Source organism: Hemitrygon akajei, chromosome 4 (genome assembly GCF_048418815.1).
Source record: "Hemitrygon akajei chromosome 4, sHemAka1.3, whole genome shotgun sequence".
Taxonomy (NCBI): Eukaryota; Metazoa; Chordata; class Chondrichthyes; order Myliobatiformes; family Dasyatidae; genus Hemitrygon; species Hemitrygon akajei.
This window is the reverse complement of record NC_133127.1, coordinates 184,195,453-184,217,158: the sequence shown is the minus strand read 5'-3', so window position 1 is coordinate 184,217,158 and position 21,706 is coordinate 184,195,453. Positions and strand designations below refer to the sequence as shown.

The following is a 21,706-nucleotide window of genomic DNA, read 5'->3' as shown; positions in this document are numbered from 1 at the left end:
CCCTTGCCAATTGAGAACAACATCTTCTATGGGATTTATCTATCCTATGCCTTGTGAATTATTCCCAGAAACTTCAGTCACCTGCTCTCTGCTGTCATCCCTGCCAGCATCCCCCTCCAAACCACCTGGTTAAATCTCTGTAATTCCCTTTATTGCACTGTGGTACTGATACATCTGACTATATTTCTCCCTCCCAAATTGCAGCATAAATTCAATCATATCACTGCCTCCTAAGGGTTCTTTTATCTTAAGCTCCCTAATAAAATCTAGATTATTACACAACACCCAATCTAAGATAGCCTTTCCCCAAGTAAGCTCACAAGGTGCTATAAAAAGCCATCTCTTATGCATTCAACAAATTCCCTCTCTTGCGAACTGACACCGACCTGATTTTCCCAATCCCTTGCATACTGAAGTCCCCCATTACAATTGTGCCATTACCTTTATTATGCGCCTTTTCCAGCTCCCTTTGTAATCTCAACCCCACATCTTGGCTACGATTTGGAGGCCTATATATGATTTCCTTAATTTTTTTTTCACCCTTGCATTTTCTTTACTCCACCCATAAAGATTCAACATTCTCTGACCCTAATTCACCTCTTTCTAAAGATGTAATTCCATCTCTTACCAACAGCACCACACCGCTGCTATTGCCTTCTTACCTGTCCTTTTGATACAAAGTATATCATTTTTATATTAAACTGCCAATTATTATCTTCTTTCAGCCACAACTCAGTGATACCCACAACATCATACCGACCAATCTTATTTATTTCAACCTTATATACTTTATACTGTAAAAGAATGTGTTCAACTGTTTCGTAATGATGTCAAAACCTACACAACTCAGAGTGATGTTTTCCAACAAGATTCAAGGAATAATTAGGCACAGTGTACCCAGTTATGAGTTGAGTCAATATAATTCCTTCCCTTCTTGTTTTACCTCCTTTTCCCATCAACCCAACGGTTTTATATATTCTTTAAAGGTTTCTCCCCTTATGTCCATTATTCTAATTCTAATTGCCATAACCCCCTAATTCTTAATGCCACCAATTTGTTACCTTCTGATTTTCTATGTGGACGGTCTATTATCCACAGCTGAACGTTTAATAGCTGTTTTAGCTAAACAATCAACCCGCTTATTCCCCGAACACCTCTATGTGCAGGGACCCATAAGAAGAAGACATGTAAATTAACACTTTCAATATGAAATAAAGTTTAAGAGCTTCCAGCAGTAAATCTGACCTACTGCTCGAATGATCCATTTTAAGACTTTTCAATGCTGAACAAGAATCTTTGCAAGGACAAATTTACCAACATTCCTAGTTAAACTATCTTTTGATCCAGAAGTAAAAATGTTAAACATATAACAATTTTCTTTAACATATTAATGAACCAACAAACCCTCAGGCATATCAGAATCCTTTGACCACTAAATCATGTAACCAAAAATCAACAAGTTATTCAGAAAATAAACAAAGAGGAGTTATTGAGACAGCTACAGTGGGACATATTGCACAATACAGCAGGCACACATTACTAGCGTGATAAGAACCCAGCCATCCAAAACTAAAAACACTCTTCTTGTGATGTTCCCAACAGTTCTCCAACACACCTTTAACAGGATGATCATTTCTTTGCCCCTCAAATTAATCCAGCATCAATCAACTTCAACCTCTGCAGTTGTAAGGGTAATTGTCCTAATAAAGCTGAAACAGGGGAGGAACTTTCTGCACAACAACACAATCTTAAAGCCTGTGCTTGTATCACACTCAAACATTTTAAATTTGAAGATGAAGCCACACAGCAATAATCAAGCACAGGTCTAATTAAATAAATATAAAGGGTCAACAAAAGATTTTTATGTAGCACCTGAAGAATACCCACATAGACACCTGAGAATATTTAATGCTTCTTTACATTTATCAGTTATATTACTGATAAAGCACTGAATCGCATTTCTGGTGCCCTTTAAATATTAAACTCCTGATACCAAAACATGGGCACCAATTAGCGGGGTCTTTAAAGGGGTTGTGCCAGCTATCCATATTCTGGGACAGACAGACCATCCAAACTCCGGAAGCTGTTGCGGACTGGTGTGTATCATAAACCGGTAGTAATATACTGAGTGGGACTCTTGTTGAGTTTGTCACCTCAAAGACTTTTGGAATATTATTCTATGCTTCTATTTCTATGGTAATTAATAATTGCTTTATTATTCTTCTGTTTGAATGCTATCAATCCTAACTTAAGTATGTCAATGTAATGCCAAAGGGAAAACAAATAGCAGAATACAGAATATAATGTTACAGCTACAGAGAAAGTGTAGTGCAGGTAGACAAAGCAGATGCAAAGGCTGTGACAAGATAGCTATAGAGATTATAGTTCGTTTTTATTGTACAAGATGTCCATTCAAGAGTCTGATAGGAATCTGTCCTTGGGCCAGGTGGTACATGCTTTCAAGTCTTCACATCTTTTGCCTGATGAAAGAGGGGAGAAGGAATGACAGGAGTTAGAGGGATATTTGATTATGCTGGAGGCTTTCCTGAGGCAGCGGATGAATTGGGGCTGGGGGTGGGGAGAGGTGTTTGTCGAAGAATGGGACAGGTTATCATAATAGACTGGGCTGAGTTGACAACTCTCTGCAACTTCTTGTGGTCTTGGGTAGATTAGTTACCATACCAAGCTATGATGGACTGGTGGGAAAATCAAGGCAGTGTTGAGAGAACAGGTTACAATAGAATATGAAGATTGCTCTGGCATAGACCAGGATCAGGTTTAATATCACTGACATATGTCACTCTGAAATCTAATAGCAGAGTGGAAGAAGCTGTTCCTGAAATGTTGAGTGTGTGCCTTCAGGTTCCTGTATATTTTCAACGGTAGCAATGAGAAGAGGGCATGTCCTGGGTGATGGGGTTTTTAATGATGGACGTCTTCTTTCTGAGTCATCACCTTTTGAAGGTCTCCTCAATGCTGGGGAGTGCCCATGATGGAGCTTGACACATTAGGGTCAAGGTCCAGTGACATGGCATCCAAGATGATCAGGGACACTTCAGACTTCCTCTGCCTTTACTGCCATTATGATATGTCATCATCTTTCACCAGCTTCACCACTGGGTCCCTCTTTGCCTGGAACCCAGCCCCCCCCCCCCCCCACCCTGCTCCTGATCTTCTCACCATGGATGACCCTACCAGTAGCTAAGCTCCAGGTTACATTCCTCCTGGGGATCTCAGGAAGTCAGAAGCTTCACCACCATGACAAGGTGCCGATCTCCGGAGAGGTCTCCCTCCAATGCAGAACTGGTGGTTGAGGCGATGTTTCACCTGAATTAGAAAGCGTTAGAAAATAACCAAGTGTCACGTGGAGAGCAAGGAGAAGATAGAAGAAATAAGAAGTCTGGAGTGAACAAAGGAAATCAGACGTCAAAAAGGATAATGATGTAAAGAAAATATCAGAGATAAACATGGATGTCAATATTGCATTAATTAGTAATTTATGGGCATATTCATTTTTAGGCTATGTATTATTATGGATTTTGGATTAAATTTCATCTTCATTGATTTACTCACGAGGTGATTCAACTGCCATAAGATATCTCCCCTCTGGTCTGTTCTACCAACCATGATATTTACACTTAGTGGGCCACTATTTTAGGTACCTCCTGTATGCTTATGGTCTTCTGCTGTGGTAGCCCATCCACATGTTGTACATTCAGAGATGCTCTTCAGCAACACCACTGTTGCGATGCCTGGTTATTTGAGTTACTGTTGTCTCCCTCATGGCTTGACAGTCTGAGCATTCTCCCCTGACCTCTTGCATTTTCACCCACAGAACTGCTACTCACTGGATGTTTCTTTTGTTTCTCGCTCCATGCTCTGTAAGCTCTAGAGACGGCAGTGCGTGAAAATCCCAGGAGATGGGCAGTTTCTGGGATACACTACTCAAACTACCCTGTCTGGCACCAATATTCAGAATCGATTAGATCACCTCTCTTCCCCTTTCTGATGTTTGCAATGAGCAAACACCTGCACCTCCTGACCATGTCTGCATGCTTTTATGCACTGCTGCTGCCACATGCTTGGCTGATGTTATTTGCATTACGGAGCAGGTGTACGGACGCACCTAATAAAGAGCTATACCTAATAAAGAGATTGAGACAAGAGACTGCATATCCTGGAACCTGGACAACCAAGAAACTGCTACAGGAAGGGCTGAGCAGCATCTGCGAGAGGAAGCGAATTATCGATGTATCGATTTGAATACCCAGTCTCGATGCGGAGTTTTGACCCAAAACATCAACACCGTCTTCCCCCCCCCCCCCCCCGCCCAACAGATGCCCCTCGACCCGCTGAATTCCTCCAGCAGATTCTTGGGTGCTCCGATATTTACATGGTTTGTTCTGTTAAATTCGGAACGGGATAGTGACGGAGCGGGGAGCAGGAGATGGGTGGAGCTTGCTTAGAATAAAACCGAAGAACGTGCCTTCACGAGGCTGGAACATAACAGTGCAGCGCCTCAGTGTCTCTGGACAGTAATCCTGGGGAATCCCGCTAGGTGAGTTCAGCACTCTTAGCGCTCTACTACCCTGAGCGGCGGCAGTATGGTAGCCGATAATGTTTAGGCGAGGCGTGATCATTACTCTTTGAAAACGTTTATTCTTTATCAGTGAACACATTCGGTAACTTTCTTGTCAGGACACCTCTCATTCTATTGTAGCTTGGAGGTGACTTCTGTCTAAAATGAATAATTCTCACAGCTGGGTTATAGAGTGGACATTAGCTTGTAGGGTGCCCAGAATTAAGGGATATTTCTTATATATACGTAATTAAGAGACAACATATATTCTGTATATGTTGTCCGACTCGACGGGTAACAACAGTCGATAGATTCTCAGGCACCCAAACTCCGTTTTTGAGACCGAAGCACAGAATTCTCAACCAGAGAGCCGTTGTGTAATAGCGAGGAGGCGTGGAAAAACGGTAAATCTTGGAAATACTCTGAACCGTTGTTTCTCATTTGTATTTGGGCAAAGTTTCTTTTTGAACATCAGGACAGGTTAGACATTATCCCGTGTTTTCTTGCCGTGCTGCCGTGGACAGCTTACCTACAGCATTGTCGTGGTGCTTTCTTGTCGTGGACCCTTGATAATTGGTTCCTTCTCGGTGTAACGGCGTCAGCACATGAGAACGCCTAACTGGCAGAAAGTACGTACAACTCTCAGCAGTGCGTGTCGAAAGTCAAGACGCATTAAACTTGAAGTGATGACTGCACACGAATAGAGTACGCACTAGGGTCTGCGGCTGCTGGAGTCCGGAGCCGCAAGCAAGTTGTTGGAGTGACTCAGCAAGTCAGGCAGCCACTGTGAAGGGGAACAGGGTAGTCGATGTTTGGGGTCGAGGTTCTTCATTTAGACTGCACTGGATGGAAGTGGTGATTGACGTTGAGAATGCTTAGATGCATGTAGTATTAGGAGCGCCTGTACTCGCTGGGGCTTAGCAGAATGGAGGTTTTGAAGTTCAGAGGGAGATGATGATACCTTCAGAGGTAAGGGGATAAGGCGAGAGAGGGAAATGGGAATGGGGAATAGTGAAGGAAGGGGCATTACCGCAAGTTCGAGAAATCGATGTTCATGGCATCAGCGTGGAGGCTACCCAGACGGAATATACGGTGTTGCTCCTCCAACCTAGGTGTGGCCTCATCACAACAGTAGAGAAGGCCACGGACTGACATGTCGGAATGGGAATTGGAAGTGGAATTAAAACGGGTGGCCACTGGGAGATCCCGCTTGTTCTGAAGCGGTCTCCCAATCTACATCGGGTGTCACCGATATACGGGAGGCCACACCGGAAGCACTGGATACAGTAGATGACCCCCCAAAGACTCACAGGTGCAGTGTCACCTCACCTGGAAGGACTGAGGTTCTGAATGGTAGTGAGGGAGGAGGTGTTGCGGCAGGTGTCATACTTGTTCCACTTGCAAAGATAACTGGCATGAGGGAGATCAGTGGGGAGGGACGAATGGACAAGGGAGCGATCCCTACGGAAAGTAGAAAGTGGGGTGGGGGGAGAGAGGGAGGGAAAGATGTGCCTAGTGGTGGAATCCGGTTGGAGATGGCGAAAGTTATGGAGAATTATGTGCTGGATGCGGAGACTGGTGGGGTGGAAGGTGAGGTGAGGACAAAGATGAACCCTATCTCCAGTGGGCAGATGTGCACGAAATGGAACCGATGCGGTTGAGGGCAGCTTTGATGGTGGAGGAAGGTTAGTCCCTTTCTTTGAAGGAGGAGGACAGCTCCTTCGTTCTAGAATGAAAAGCTTCATCCTGAGAGCAAGTGCGGTGGAGACGGTGGGGAAGTCCATTTCTTATGGGCTAGTGCTGCTTTACAGAACAAGCAATCGGCTGTGGGGGATTTCCTCAGCAGATTGCCTGTTGCTCCAGACCCCAGCATCTGAAGTTTCTTCTATCTTTTCCAAGTGGTAGGTGGTGATGAGGTTAGTGCTACTCGCTTCAGTACTTGGACGCCAGCTATGTATTGCATGTTTTCAATGTAATGTGTGCAAAGGACGCAAGGCTCCGGGTGACTGAGCTACTGGGAATGCAGAGAGGTTCCTGTAGTATTTATTGGGCGAGGGCAGTGAGCGGGCAGATGCAGCAGAATTTGAATAAACAGGATGTTATTTATCTGCTTGACAGCAATAGCGAGAGCACAGGAATGAATTGTGATAGATATGGAAAGTAAATTGATATAATGTTTAATTATTGTCATATAAGACCATCAGAACCTAAGACATAGAAGCAAAATTACATTTCGCCCATCGATTTGCTCTGCTATTCCAACTACATTCAACCACATTCCCTTGCCTTCTTCCTTAACTATTGATGTCCTTGCTAATCAAGAACCTATCAACCTCCACTTTAAATATACTGAAGACTTGGACTCCATAACCATCTGTGGCAATGAATTCCACAGATTCACCATCCTCTGGCTAAAGAAATTCCTCCTCATCTCTGTTCTAAAGGTTGCTTTTGTATTCTGAGTCTGTGCCCTCTAGTCCCGGACTCCGCCACTATGGGAAACATCTTCCCCATCTCCCTGTATCCAGGCCTTTCAATATTTGATAGATTTCAGTGAGACCTCCACCCCCACCCCACCTCATTTTTCTAAACTCCAGCCGAGCCATCAAATGCTCACCGTATTTAACCCTTTTGTTCCCAGACTAATTCTCGTAATCCTCCTCTGGAGCCTTTCCAATGCTAGCGCATCCTTTCTTAGATGAAGGGACCAAAGCTGCTCACAATACTTAATGGTTCCATGGTTCAGATTAATATCAGAGAATGCAACCTGAAATCCTTACTCTTCACAGACATCCGCGAAGCAGAAAAAAATCTCAAAGAACAAATGACAGAAAAATGTTCGAACCCTGAAGCCCCCCCATGCACAAGCTGCAGCAAAAGCATTAGCCCTCCCCTTCCCCCCCCACTTGCTCCAGCAAAAGCATCAACCCTCCCCCCCCCCACCACCCACCATGCAAGCAACAGCAAGCCCCTAGAGACCAACATCTAGGGTCCATCAAAAACTGCTGTCCATCACAACAACATCAAACAGGCTTGCTCTCTCACTAATGAGAGAGAGAGAGAGATTACTTCTGCCACAGCAAGAGGGATCTGACAACAGCCTCACAATTCCACATGTACTGAGGTACAGTAAAAACCTTTGTCTTACATTCCATCCAGTCAATACCTTGAGGTAGTACAAGGAACAAGCATCATCATAATTTAGATTATCTGAATTTTTAGATAATTCCTGATCCAGGAGCTCAGCCTGAAACATCGACTGTTTATTCCTCTCAATACACGCTGCCTGACCTGCTGAGTTCATTCAGCATTTTGTGTGTGTTATTGTACTAAGCTCTTTGGGCTTGTGTGGAGAACCGGAGAGTGTTGAGCTGTGAGGTTCTTAAGAACACCTGATTGTTGTTTGATGAGAGTTGTTAATCGTTTAGAGGTCCTTGTGTTTTCTCTCCAGTAATCTGCTTTTTATAGTGTGGTCTTCTGTTGCTTGTGCATGGGGGGTGGGGGGAGCAGTGGTGCCGAGCCACTAATGTTCTGCTGGAATTCTTATTAATAAATTATAGTCACCCCTCTACATTGGAGTCTGTCTTTCCTCTGCACTTGGGTTCTGACATTGCCAGCACACATCGTAACAATTATTTAATGTGTGTGTGTGTGTGTGTGTGTGTGTGTGTGTGTGTGTGTGTGTGTGTGTGTGTGTGTGTGTGTGTGTGTGTGGGGTGGGGGTGCTGTTGGTTTGTTTCTTGTTGTGTTCTGTGTTGTGGGCCAGAATGTGTGGCAACAATTAAGATCGCAAGATATAGGAGCAGAACTAAGCCATTTTGCCTATCACGTCTACTCCGCCATTTCATCATGGCTGATCCATTTTCTCTTTCAGCCCCAACCTCCTGCCTTCTACCTGTATCCCTTCATGCCCTGACTAGTCAAGGATCTATCAATCTCTATCTTAAATATACCCAATGACCTGGCCTCCACATGCACCTGTGGTAACAAATTCCACAGATTCACCACTCTCTGGCTAAAGGAATTCCTCCTCATTTCTATTCTAAAAGGATGCCCCTCTATTCTGAGGGTGTGTCCTCTGGTCTTAGACTTTCCCATCATAGGAAGCATCCCGTCCATGACCAAGACCAACACTGTCGGGGACAACGTACAAATTCCTTCCAGGTAGTGCCGGCAGTTGAAGCTGGGTCTCCTGCACTGTAAGGCGTTGTGCTAACAAATACGCTACCATACCGTCCCACCTGCAGGCTGCTTCGGTTGCTTTGGTTGCTAACAATTACTGCATTTCACTATGTGTTGTGGTGCACATGAGGTAAGTAAATGAATCTGAATCTGAACACCGTATTGCAGTTGCAGAAAGTGCAATGCAGACAGACAGCGAGATACAAATCCATGACGAGGTAGATTGTGAGGTCAAGGGTCCGTCTTGTTGGGCAAGAGCCCTGTACAATAGTTTTAAAAACAGCGGAATAGAAACTTGTCTTGACCTTGGCGGTATGTACTTTCAGTGGATGGGGTGGCCTTTAATTATGCTGGCTGCTTTACTGAGACAGTGAGATATGTAGAAAGAGTCCATGTTTTTAAATTAATTAATTAATTCACTTAGAGTCATGGAGTCATAGAAAACTACAGCATAGAAACATCCCTTTGGCCCATCTACTTCACGCTGAGCCATTTAAACACCCTACTGTCATCTACCTGCACCGGGACCATAGCCCTCCATGTCCCTCCCATCTATGTACCTATCTAAACATCTCTTAAAATTTGAAATTGAGCTCGCATGCACCACTTGTGCTAGCAGCTCGTTCCACACTCTCACTACCCTCTGAGTGAAGAAGCTTTCCCTCATTTCCTTAAACATTTCACCTTTCACCTTTAACCCATGACTTCTAGTTGCAGACCCACTCAACCTCAGTGGAAAAAGAGATACAGTGCGGAACAAGCCCTTCCGACCCAACGAGCCACACTGCGTAGAAACCCCACCTATTTAACCCTCGCCTAATCACGGTACAATTTACAATGACCAATTAACCTTGTAACTGGTACGTCTTTGGAACGTGGAAGGAAACCAGAAAGGAACATGCAGCCTTCTTACAGATGGCTTCAGAATTGAGCTCTGAACTCTGGCGATGGGCTGAGCTGGGTCCACAGCTCTGCAATGTCTTTCAGTTATGGGCAGATCTGTCGCCATACCAAGCTGTGGTGCATGCAGATAGGATGCTTTCTGTTATGTAGCTATAAAAGGGTAAAGTTGCAACAAGACTTCGGTGTCCTTGAGAACGGGTCAATGAAAGTAACCATACAGGTGTAGCAGGTAGTTGCACAGCAAACGGTATGTTGGCTTTAATAGCAACAAGGTACAAGGAGGCTTTACTACAGGGCCTTGTGAGACCACCCTGGTAGCAATGTATACCATTTTGGTCTCACCATCTGAGGACAGATGAGGAGGTCCCCGTCTGGGGCAATACAATAGCATAGCAATTTAGTGCATTGCTTTAACAGTGCCAGCTGTAAGATGGGAATTCGATGCACACCACTGACTGTAAGGAGTTTGTACATTCCCTCCGCAGCCATGTGAGTTTCCTCTGGGGGTTCCGCTTTCCTCCCGCATTCCAAAGATGTATGGTCAGGGTTAGTGATTTGTGGGCATGCTAGGTTGGTGCCAAAGAAGTTTGAGAAGAGTTGGCATATCAAAAACACTCAAACTTCTACAGATGTACTGTGGAGAGCATTCTAACCGGCCTCATCACCGTCTGGTATGGGGGGGGGGGATGGTGGGGGCTACTGCACAGGATTGAAGTAAGCTGCGGAGAGTTATAAACTAAGCCAGCTACGTCATGAGCACTAGCCCCATCGGTATCCAGGAGATCTTTAAGGAGCAATGCCTGAAATAGGTGGCATCCGTCACTAAGGATCCCATCACCCAGGTCATGCCTTGCTCTCATTGCTACCATTAGGAAGGAGGTACGGAAGTGTGAAGACACACACTCAATGATTCAGGAACAGTTTCTTCCACCCTGCCATCTGATTTCTGAATGGATGTTGAACCCACGAACACTACCTCACGACTTTTTTATTTCTATTTTTGCACTACTTATTTTATATATATATATATATATATACTTACTGCAATCTACAGTTTTTTCTCTATTATTATATATTGCATGTATTGCTGCTGCAGAGTCAACAAATTCTTTGACATATTAAACTTGATCTGAAGTGTGCCGATACTTCTGGGTTGCCCGTTACAATCCTCGTTGAATTGATCTGATGCAAGCAATGCACTTCACTGTATGTTTTGACGTAGGTGTGACAAATAATCACCAGACTGATTTGTAAGCATATCCTGCTCCTGTGCATCTGTTGCTTCTGGATCCTCCTTTTGGCTGCTTTCTCCAGAGGTCCGGTTGTCTATCACAGGTTCTGCACATATTGCCCTTCTCTAAGATGTTGCAGGTAGCACAATGCTGTACAGCTTCAGCTGTAAGATCGAAGTTCAACTCCCACTGTTTCCTGTAAGGAGTTTGTAAGTTCTCTCCGTGACCATGTGGGTTTATCCCGGATTAGGATTAATGAGCTATGTTGGCATTGAAAGCGTAGCAACACTTGTGGGCTGCCCACCACAGTCTTCATTAATTTGCATAAATGCAAATGTTGCATTTTACTGTGTCTTGATTAGCATATGACAAATATACAGTACTATGTAAAAGTCTTAGACATATTCATATAGCTACAATGCCTTAGACTTTGGAACAGTACTGTAGTCATAAAGCTGCCACAAAAATCAAGAAATTTCATGACATATGTGAGTGATGATGAACCTGATTTGGATCTCTATTGTGTATTGAGAGTGGGAAGGGGTAGGGAGAGGGAAATCATGTTTGGGAACAGGGGGAGGGAGTGACAAGCATCAGAGAGACATTCTGTAATGATCAGTAAACTGATTGTTTAGATCAAACGACTTTGCCTGTAAAGATGTTTGGTGTCTCAGGGCTGAGTGTGTCTGCACTCAGGGTAAGCTGTTGATTGGAAAGCTCACTTTCCTGTAAGGCTGTCTCTCATTTTCTTTTCATTTCTATCTAGAATTAATAATCCTCGTTAGATTATGGACTATAGTCTACGTTTGTCTTGGATTGATAGTGGCATTGGCTCTGTTATTGTCAAGTGTGCCTGAAGTGGTCTTCAGGAAGGTACAGGTTGACCCCTCTCCATTGCACGTCAATGGCTATGCCATGAAGAGTGTGAGGAGCACAAATTTCCTGGTTGTGCACATAATGGACGATCTAACCTGAACCCACAACACCTCATCACCAGTCAAGAAGGCACAGCAGCATCTATAATTTCTGAGGAGACTGAGGCATACACAACTCTCCATCCCATCCTAACGACTTTCTACAGGAGCATTAAAAAAAAACAAATTTCTTGACACATGTGAGTGATTATAAACCTGGTTCTGATATGGGTCTCTGTTGTGGACTGAGAGCGGGATGGTGGCTTGGGGAAAGGAATCATGGTTGGGACAGATTGTCATCATGATTACCCTTGAGAAAATAGCTGATTCTTCAATGTGACTCCTGAAAGCCTCCAGGACAAAGGAATGAATTGTTAAGCATCCTTTTCTAGCCATTGCAAGGATCTACACCAAAGTCAGAATGATTGTAGAATTGGTGGGAATGTTATGGATGATCCACCTACTCATTTTGTACTTACAGATGCTGGAAGTCACCAACTTTGAGGGTAACTCAGGGTTTCAAGTACTTTGAGACCTTTTTGAGACCTTTGACTCTCCTCTCCCTTCCCTTTCTTCCATGGCCTTCTGTCCTCTCCTACCAGTTTCCTCCTTCTCCAGCCCTCTTTCTCTTTCATTAGTTCACTCTCCCCCTCCTGATTTCACCTATCACCTACTACCTTGTACGTCCTCCCCTCTGCCCACCTTCTCACTCTGACTTCTGATATCTTTTTTCCAGTCCTGAAGAAGGGTCTCAGCCCGAAACATCGACTGTTTACTCTTTTCCATAGATGCTGCCTGGCCTGCTGAGTTCCTCCAGCATTTTGTGTGCATTACTTTGATTTCCAGCAACTGCAGACTTTCTCTTGTTTGAGTCCTTTTTATTAGTTTGCCAAACAGATTGGAATTTATTTCCAATTACTAATGATGGTGGTAGTGTTGAGCTGCCTTTTTGAAGCATTGCATTTCTTCTGCTAAGTATGTTCCTACTCTGCTGTTGTGTGGTGAGTTCTTGGATTTAGATACAATAATATGGACAAGTGTTCCCCAACCAGCGGTGCATGGCTTAGAGAAGGAACTGAAGGGGCTGGTGTTCTGAGGGAATTTAAATTAGGAAAATGGCTTGGTAGAAAGGCGAGTCACCCAGTGGGTTTCTATTAACGACTAGCTGCTTTAACTTTGATTGGGCTTCGGCATATGTTGGCAAAATCGCATTAGAGAGGCAAGAAAGTGAAATATTGCACATAGCCAAAAACTATATAAAAACACCAGTGTGTGTTAATAGTGCAATAAGTTACAAACATTGTAACTCTGGCATTTGTTTTTATAAATTAGGTCATATTGTTTATTTTCTGATGTGTGTAAGATTTACTGCATTTATCAATTTAGAATTCCAATGTAGAATAAATGTATTCCGTTTGGAATTGTGCCACAGTGAAAATGAATCAGACCATGCTGGCCTTGTCTCTGTCATAGTTTTGAAATTTTTCATGAATCTTATCAAATTCCCTCGTGGCTCTGCTCACACTCACTCCAGTGTGATGCAAATCACTGCTTGCTAAGTAAGAAAAGTTTTTAATGTCCTCCTCTGATTCTCTTTTCACATATTTTTACATCCTACTCATGAAATCACCAGACCTGTATCAACTCACTTACAACATCTACAAGGACTCCTGTCACCCAGGCCATGCTCTCTTCTTGCTGCTGCCATTGGGAAGGAGGTACAGGAACCTTTGGTCCCACATCACCAGGTTCAGGAACAGTTATTACCCTTACAACCATTAGGCTCCTGAACCAGTGTGGATAACTTCTCTCACCACAACACTGCACTGATTCCACAAACTATGCACTCACTTTCAAGGACTCTACAAGGTCTGTTCTCAGTGTTATTTATTTATTTTGTATTTGCACGGTTTCTCTTCTTTTGCACATTGGTTGTCAGTTTTTGTTTGTGTGTAGTTTTTCATTGATTCTATTTTATTTCTTTGTTCTACTATGAATGTTTGCACAAAAAAAAAAGAATCTCAGGGCTGTATATAGTGAAATATATATTGATAATAAATTTACTTTGAACTTTGAACTCCGTTGATGATTCTTCATGCCCAATTCATAGTACATTTGGTAAAGTTTCTTTCTCTGCTTGTCTGAATTTGGATATTAACTGGATGGAAGTAAAATGGTTAAGGGAATGATGGTGTAATGCTTAAAATTTTGGGCACCTCATCATTCCTTCTGTGGGAATAAATTTCGATCCAATCATATCCACTGCTGAATTTACATTCAATTAATTCAATAAATCTAGTAATAAGAAGCTGTGTCAAAATTCAAAGTAAGTTTGTTATCAAAGTGTGTATATGTCACCATCAGCTATGTTGAGACTCATTTTCTTCACAATTTGTACAGTCCTGGGGTCCTCTATCAGGGCGTCCTCTCCATGCAATGTGTGGGTTTTCACTGGGTCCTCTGGTGTTCTCCCATAGCCCAAAGTCATTCTGGGTTGATTAATTGGTCATTATGAATTGTCCCATGACTAGGTTAAGGTTATGTTGGGTTTCTCGGGGTTACAGGGAGGTGTAGCTCAAAGGGCCGGAAGGGCCTATTCTATGCTGTATCTCTAAATTAAGTAAATAAATAAGTAATACTGAGAACTTGAGTTGGAAAGTCCTTGAAAGTGAGTCCAGAGACTGTATTCAGTGATCAGTTCAGTGTTGAGGTGACTGAAGTTATCTGAAGCTATCAGTAATGATCCATGAAGGGATTGAGTTGCTCTAATCATCCAGCTGGTTTACAAGTGCCCCAGAGGGGAGGAAATCTGCTGTGATCATCCTGTGTATCTCCAGCCAGTGTGCATCATCCCTGTCTGTCCCTGTCTGAAATACACTGGAGGAGAAGCTGAGACTGGCTTCTCTCGAGCTGGTCTTGCCGGACATACCCATGTGGTTTAAATTAATAAAAGCAGCTGCTTTCACAACAAATACTGCTGACAGGAATTTGTGCAATTTCCAGAGTGACCTGCAGTATTACAGGATTTGGCCTCCACCCACCCTCGGTGGTAATGAATTTCACAGATTCACCACCACCCTCTGGCTGAAGTAATCCCTCCTCGAGCATTCCTTTAGTCTGATGGCGCGTGCTCCGATCTCAGACTCTCCTACTAATGGAAACATCCTCTCTACGTCCACTCTGCCAGGCTTTCAGTGTTCAGGAGGTTTCAATGAGGTCTCACCCCTCAATCTTATAAACTTAATCAATTATAGGCCCAGGATATCAAATGCTCCTCATATTTTAAGCCCTTTACTCCTGGAATCATTCTTTTGAATATTCTCTGGACCCTCTCCAGAGACGGCGTATTTCCTTGGATACACAAACCCATATTTCTCATAATATTCCAAATGTAGTCTGACCAAAGCCTCAAATCTACATCCTGGATGTTATATTCCAGTCCTCTTGAAGTGAATGCTAACATTGCACTTGTCTCCTTTACTGCCAACTCATCCGGCAAATTAACCTTGGACTGGGACTCTCATGACTACTTGAATCTCTGATTTTTGAATTTTCAGGCCATGTAGAAAATAGTTTGCATTTTTATTCTTTAACCAAAGTGTATAACCCCACACTTCCTTGGTCACTCTGCCAACCAGTCTAGGTGCTTTGACAGACTCTGTCACAGCACTGGGTCTTCCACCTATTTCTGTATCTTTTACAGCGCTGGCCACAGCGCCATCGCAAATTTAATGCATCAAGTGAAATGTTGAGGTCCCAACACTGAACCCGGTGGAACTCTAGACTAGACACCTAGGGGAGGAGTCGTCGGAGGTGGTGTGGTGCGGCGGGGGTCCGCACTGGGTTGGGGGCTGACTTCTCCAGTGTTCGCCCTGTGGAAAACAAGCTGGATTGCATTCATCTGTGGCTGCACTAGCTCATAACGAGGACTGCTGTGTGCTTGTTCCTGCGGACAACATCCCATGCACCATCAATATACAAGCCATAACACTCAGGGACGTAATTTTCTCCTATTGTAATTATTGTGGTGTGTGTGACTGTTAGTATCGTGGGTGACACCTTGGCTGTATCCATGCGTGCGTCTGAATGACAATTAAGCTTGAACTTTAACTTGTAAATGTATTATTAAAGTATGTATATGTCACCATGTACTACCCTGAGATTTATTTTCTTCCGGGCATTCACAGGGTAGTACGTGATGACATAAAGAACGTACTTGGATAATAAATTTATTTTGAGTTCCTCCATCATTGTGTGTATGTGTCTGTTGCTCTGGATTTCCAGCATCTGAAACATCCAGATGAAGGGTCTTAGCCCGAAACCATCTCTTGATTCCTCTCCATAGGTGCTGACTGACCTTTTGAGATCCTCCAGCATTTTGTCTGTGGTGTTAATCAGCTGAAGGAACTCAGCAATCCCAACCTCACAAGTTTTTCCAACTCCCCGCCTTCCAACTCACGGCTTTTGATCCCCATTTCTGCTCCCTTTTTTTCCCCTCCAGGTTTCATTTGCCTAAAACCCACATGCTTAACATACTGGGCCTCCTGTTCCTTTCCCTAATTGGTTTCATCTGTCCAGCATCCCTCCTGCATCTAGCTCCACCTATCATCTTCCATCGTCTGGCTCTACCTTCACCCTTTTCCTGATCCTGCCTAGCTCCATCTGCTTTATCTCTCTCCTTATCTAAATCACCCTTTCACCCAGCAGCCCACCATCTGTTAACCCCACCCACTTACCTTCCTCCTGACTTCATCCCTCCATCATCACTCTCCTAATTTACTCATTCCCCTGCTTAGTGCTCCTTCTTACGTCTTTATACTGGTCACCTCCCCTCTGCAGTCTCAGCTCTGATGCAGCGTCTCAACCCAAAATGTTGACCATCCCTTTTTCCTCCACAGCTGTAGCTTGACCCTTTGAATTCCTCCAGCGTGCTGTCTGTTGCCTTCTGATTACTTCATCTGCATTTTCCTCACATCATCTCTCCAGAGACTTATTGGCAGACCATATAGGTCTACAACTGTGCGTTGAATGTTAAGAGAGCCAGTTTGGAACCCATTCATGTGTTCATCTTGGGGATTTCAACGTGGTTCAATTAACAACTCTCTTGTTTCCTCTCTGTGATTTAAAATGGGGCAAAACTGAGGATGCTCTACACTGTATCAGTAAGATCATAAGACAAAGGAGCAGAATTAGGCCATTTGATTGTGGCTGATGTATTATTCTTCTTAATCCCATTTTCACCACGTAACTTTTGACACCCTTACTGATCAAGAAACTACCAGCCTCTGCTTTAAATATACCCAATGACTTGATCTCCACAGACACCTGATGCAATGAATTCCACAAATTCACCACCCGCTGGCTAAAGAAATTCCTCCTCAACTCTGTTCTGTGCTTCTATTCTGAGGCTGTGCCATCTGGTCCTGGACTCCCCAATCTAGGAAACGTTCTCTCCACATCTGCTCTATCTAGGAGTTTAAATATTGGATAGGTTTCAATGATGTTCCCCCTGCCCCCATATTTTTCTAAACTTCAATGAGTACAGGCCAGAGCCACCCTCATTCCTGGAATCATTCTCATGAACTCTTCTGGCCCCACTTCAATGCCAGCATATCCTTTCTTAGCAAGAGGGACCCAAAAGAGCTCATGATACTACAAGTGTGATCTGACTAATGCCTTATAAAGCCTCAGCATAACATCTTTGCTTTTAAATTCTAATCCAATTGATTTAGCAGTTTGGCAGAATAATTAGCAGTTTGCAGATCCCAGCTGTAGCAGTTCTAACAATTGTGTTCTTAGTTTAACTGCTAAAGAACCACCCATACACTGTCCGGTCCCACGGATTATAATGTGGTAAAAGGACAGGTTATTTGTTACGGAGATGCAAGATGTTGGAATCTAGAGCAATGCACAAAGTGCTGGAGGAACTCAACAGGTGGGAAATGAACAGTCAATACTTCAGGTTGAGACCCTTCATCTAGATTATTTACTTATTTATTGATTGAAATACAGTGTGGAACAGACCCTTCTGCCCCTTTGAGCCATGCCACCCAACAACCCTGGATTTAACTGTAGCCTCCTCATGGGACAATTTACAATGACCAATTAATTTACCAATCCCAAAGTCTTTGGACTGTGGGAGGAAACCAGTGGAAACTCCTTAAAGACAGCAGCGGGAGTTGAACCCTAATCTTTCTGTTTCCTCTGATTAATAGATAATACTAACCAGGACTGAGAAGAACACCTTTGTTCTCCTTTGAAAGTACTGAAAGATTTTTTACGTCTGCCTGGGTAGAGAGAAGTGGTTTTGAATTCAAAGTAAAATTCAAAATACAATTTACAAAAAAAGTATGTATATATTACTATTTGCTATCTCAAGATTCCTTTCCTGCGGCCATTTACATATAAAGAAATATAATAGAATTTATGAAAAGCAGTACATGAACAAAGACTGCCAAACAACCAATGTGCAAACCAAGACAAATTGTGCAAATAAAATAAATAATACTGAGAACTTGAGATGTAAGAGAGTGAGTTCAAAGCCTGATGACTGTAGGTTAATAACTTCCTGAACCTGGTGGCTTCTGTACCTTCTTCCTGATGGCAACAGCAAGAAGAGTGCATAGCCTGGATGGTTGGAGTCCCAGATGAACATTAACCATTAAATGAACATCAATCAGAATCAGATTTAATATCACCGGCATATGTCGTGAAATTTTGTTAACTTTACAGCAGCAGTACAATGAAATACATGATAAATAAATATAGAGGAAAAACAATGAGTTACGTTAAATATATACATGTCTATTAAGTAGTTAAGCTAAAGTCAGTAGTGCAAAAAATAGAAATTAAAAAATAGTGAGGTAGTGTTCATGGTTGAGGGGGAAGAAGCTGTTCTTGAATCACTGAGAGTGTGCCTTCAGGCTTCTGAACCTCTTTCCCAATGGTAACAGTGGGAAGAGAGTATGTTCTGGGTGGTGGGGATGCTTAATGAAGCATTCTGCCTTCCCTAGGCATTGTACCTTGCCGATATCTTGGATACTATGGAGGCTGGTACCCATGATGGAGCTGATGAATTTTACAAGTTTCTGCAACTTAATTCAATCTTGTGCAGTAGCCCCCCCCCCCACCCCCTCCCCCGTACCAGAAAGTGATGCAGCCAGTCAGAATGCTCCCCATGGTACATTTGTAGAAGTTTTCGAGTATTTTAGTTAACAAACCAAATCTCCTCAAACTCCAAATGAAATGTAGTGCCGTTTTGCCTTCTTCTTCGCTGCATCGATACGTTTCATCCAGGTTAGTCCTCAGGGATATTGCCACCTAGGAACATGAAATGATTCACTCTCTCCACGACTGATCCCTCTATGAGGATTGGTTTGTGTATCCCCCGTCTTACCCTTCCTAAAGCACCCATCTACACTAATCCCACACTAGTTCCATTTGATTCTCCCATCAACCTCCCTCTGATTCGATCACCAGGAATGTTTGAAAGGGGCCAGTTAATTTACTAAATCACTTGCCATTGTAATAAGAGAAAAAGATGGAGCACCTGAACGAAATCTGTATTAATAACATTGCGAACATGAGTTGTAGTGTTTTGAAAGAGAGTCCATCGGTTGTGGAATCAGTTCAGTTTTGAGGTGAGCCAAGTCATCCATGCTGGTTCAAGAGCCTAATAGTTGCAGCATGATAAATGTCCCTGAATCTGGTGGTGTGATCTGTTCAAACAATGCTGTCCTTGACTGTGGCACCTCTGCAGTACAGAAGCCAAAAGCTGGCCCTAAATCTGGCCTCACGTCCCTGGAGTAAGACTTGAAGTCTGAACCAGAGATGAGAACGCAGTCGACTGAACCACACACAGCTTAAGGTCAGAAAGCAGGTGCACATCTAATAGGCAAATCTTTATGGTTCATAATCCCTTGGGCCAATTGTTGCAGAAGGAGTTTGATTTGGTTCAAGCGAAGTTCACTTCATGCTGCTGGTCTCTTTGCCCCGGCTGAACTTCCCATCTGGGTAGATAGAAGAGCTTTCCTTGAGTTAAACGGCAGTTAGCACTCCTCCTCAGCTCTGTAGGGAATAATTCCATGGATTCAGCACTTGGGGAATCCAACCCAGTGGTCTTGACCCAACGCGTAGCTGGCAGTGGAGTCAGCTGCGCTTAACCCTATTCTTGAAAGCTGCAGCTTGAGTCTCTTTAATTCTCTTCTCTTCAGGAAAGATGTAAATTTTTATGTGCTTCTCCTTCCCACTGCCCATCTCCAATCCTCCTCAGGTTCTCCGGGGCCACGGGAGACAGACAAGTGGGTCACAGTCAGGATGGGGAAGGGGAAGAGTCAGGTACTAGAGAGTACCCCTGTGGCTGTACCCCTTGACAATAAGTACTCCTGTTTGAGTACCGTTGGGGGGGAGGGGGAAACGGCCTACCCGGGGGAAGCAACATTGGCCGTGCCTCTGGCACAGAGTCCGGCCCTGTGGCTCAGAAGGGTAGAGAAAAGAAGAGGAAGGCAGTAGTGACAGGGGACTCTATAGTTAGGGGGTCAGACAGGCGATTCTGTGGACGCAGGAAAGACACTCGGATGGTAGTTTGCCTCCCAGGTGCCAGGGTCCGGGATGTTTCGGATCAAGTCCAAGATATCCTGCAGTGGGACGGAGAACAGCCAGAGGCCGTGGTACATATTGGTACCAAGGACATAGGCAGGAAAAGGGAAGAGGTCCTGAAAAAAGTGTACAGGGAGTTAGGAAGGAAATAGAAAAGCAGGGCCTTAAAGGTAGTAATCTCAGGACTACTGCCTGTGCCACGCAACAGTGAGAATAGGAATAGAATGAGGTGGAGGATAAATGCGTGGCTGAGGGATTGGAGCAGGGGGCAAGGATTCAGATTTCTGGATCATTGGGACCACTTTTGGGGCAGGTGTGACCTGTACAAAAAGGACGGGTTGGACTCGAATCCCAGGGGGACCAATATCCTGGTGGGGAGGTTTGCTAAGGCTACTGGGGAGAGTTTAAACTAGAATTGTTGGGAGTTGGGAACTGAACTGAAGAGACTGGGGAAGAGGAGATTGGCTCACAAATAGAGAAAGCTTGGGGACAGTGTGAGAAGGAGGATAGGCAGGTGATAGAGAAGGGACGCGCTCAGACCGAAGGTTTAAGATGCGTCTATTTTAACGCAAGGAGTGTTGTCAACAAAGCGGATGAGCTTAGAGTGTGGATCGGTACTTGATGTGGTGGCCTTTACAGAGACTTGGATGGCTCAGAGACAGGAATGGTTACTTCAAAGACCGGGTTTTAGATGTTTCAGAAAGGACAGGGAGGGAGGCAAAAGAGGTGGGGGCATGGCACTGTTGATCAGAAATAGTGTCACGGTTGCAGAAATGGTGGACGTCATGGAGGGATTGTCTACAGAGTCTCTGTGGGTGGAGGTTAGGAACAGGAAGGGGTCAATAACTTTACTGGGTGTTTGTTATAGGCCGCCCAATAGTAGCAGGGATATCGAGGAGCGGATACGGAAACAGATCCTGGAAAGGTATAATAATAACAGAGTTGTCGTGATGGGAGATTTTAATTACCCAAATTTCGACTGGCATCTCCCTAGAGCAAGGGGTTTAGATGGGGTGGAGTTTGTTAGGTGTGTGCAGGAAGATTTCTTGACACAAGATGTAGATAAGCCTACAGGAGGAGAGGCTGTACTTGATTTGATATTGGGAAATGAATCTGGTCAGGTGTCAGATCTCTCAGTGGGAGAGCATTCTGGAGATACGTAGTTACCATAATTCTATCTCCTTTACAATAGCATTGGAGAGAGATAGGAACAGACAAGTTAGAAAAGCATTTATGTGGAGTAAGGGGAATTATGAGGCTATCAGGCAGGAAATTGGAAGCTTAAATTGGAAACAGAT

General features: G+C 43.8%; 1 protein-coding gene across 2 annotated transcripts in view; it reads left to right on the top strand.

The window, feature by feature from the left end:
- The first annotated feature begins 4,487 nt into the window (after positions 1 to 4,487).
- Positions 4,488 to 21,706, top strand: part of LOC140727025 (interleukin-5 receptor subunit alpha-like) — a 97,215-nt gene continuing 79,996 nt past the window's right edge. For both annotated transcript variants that reach the window (XM_073044186.1, XM_073044187.1), the window contains exon 1: positions 4,488 to 4,558. The gene's annotated coding sequence lies outside the window, so the exon portion shown is untranslated. The remainder of the gene's footprint in view (positions 4,559 to 21,706) is intronic.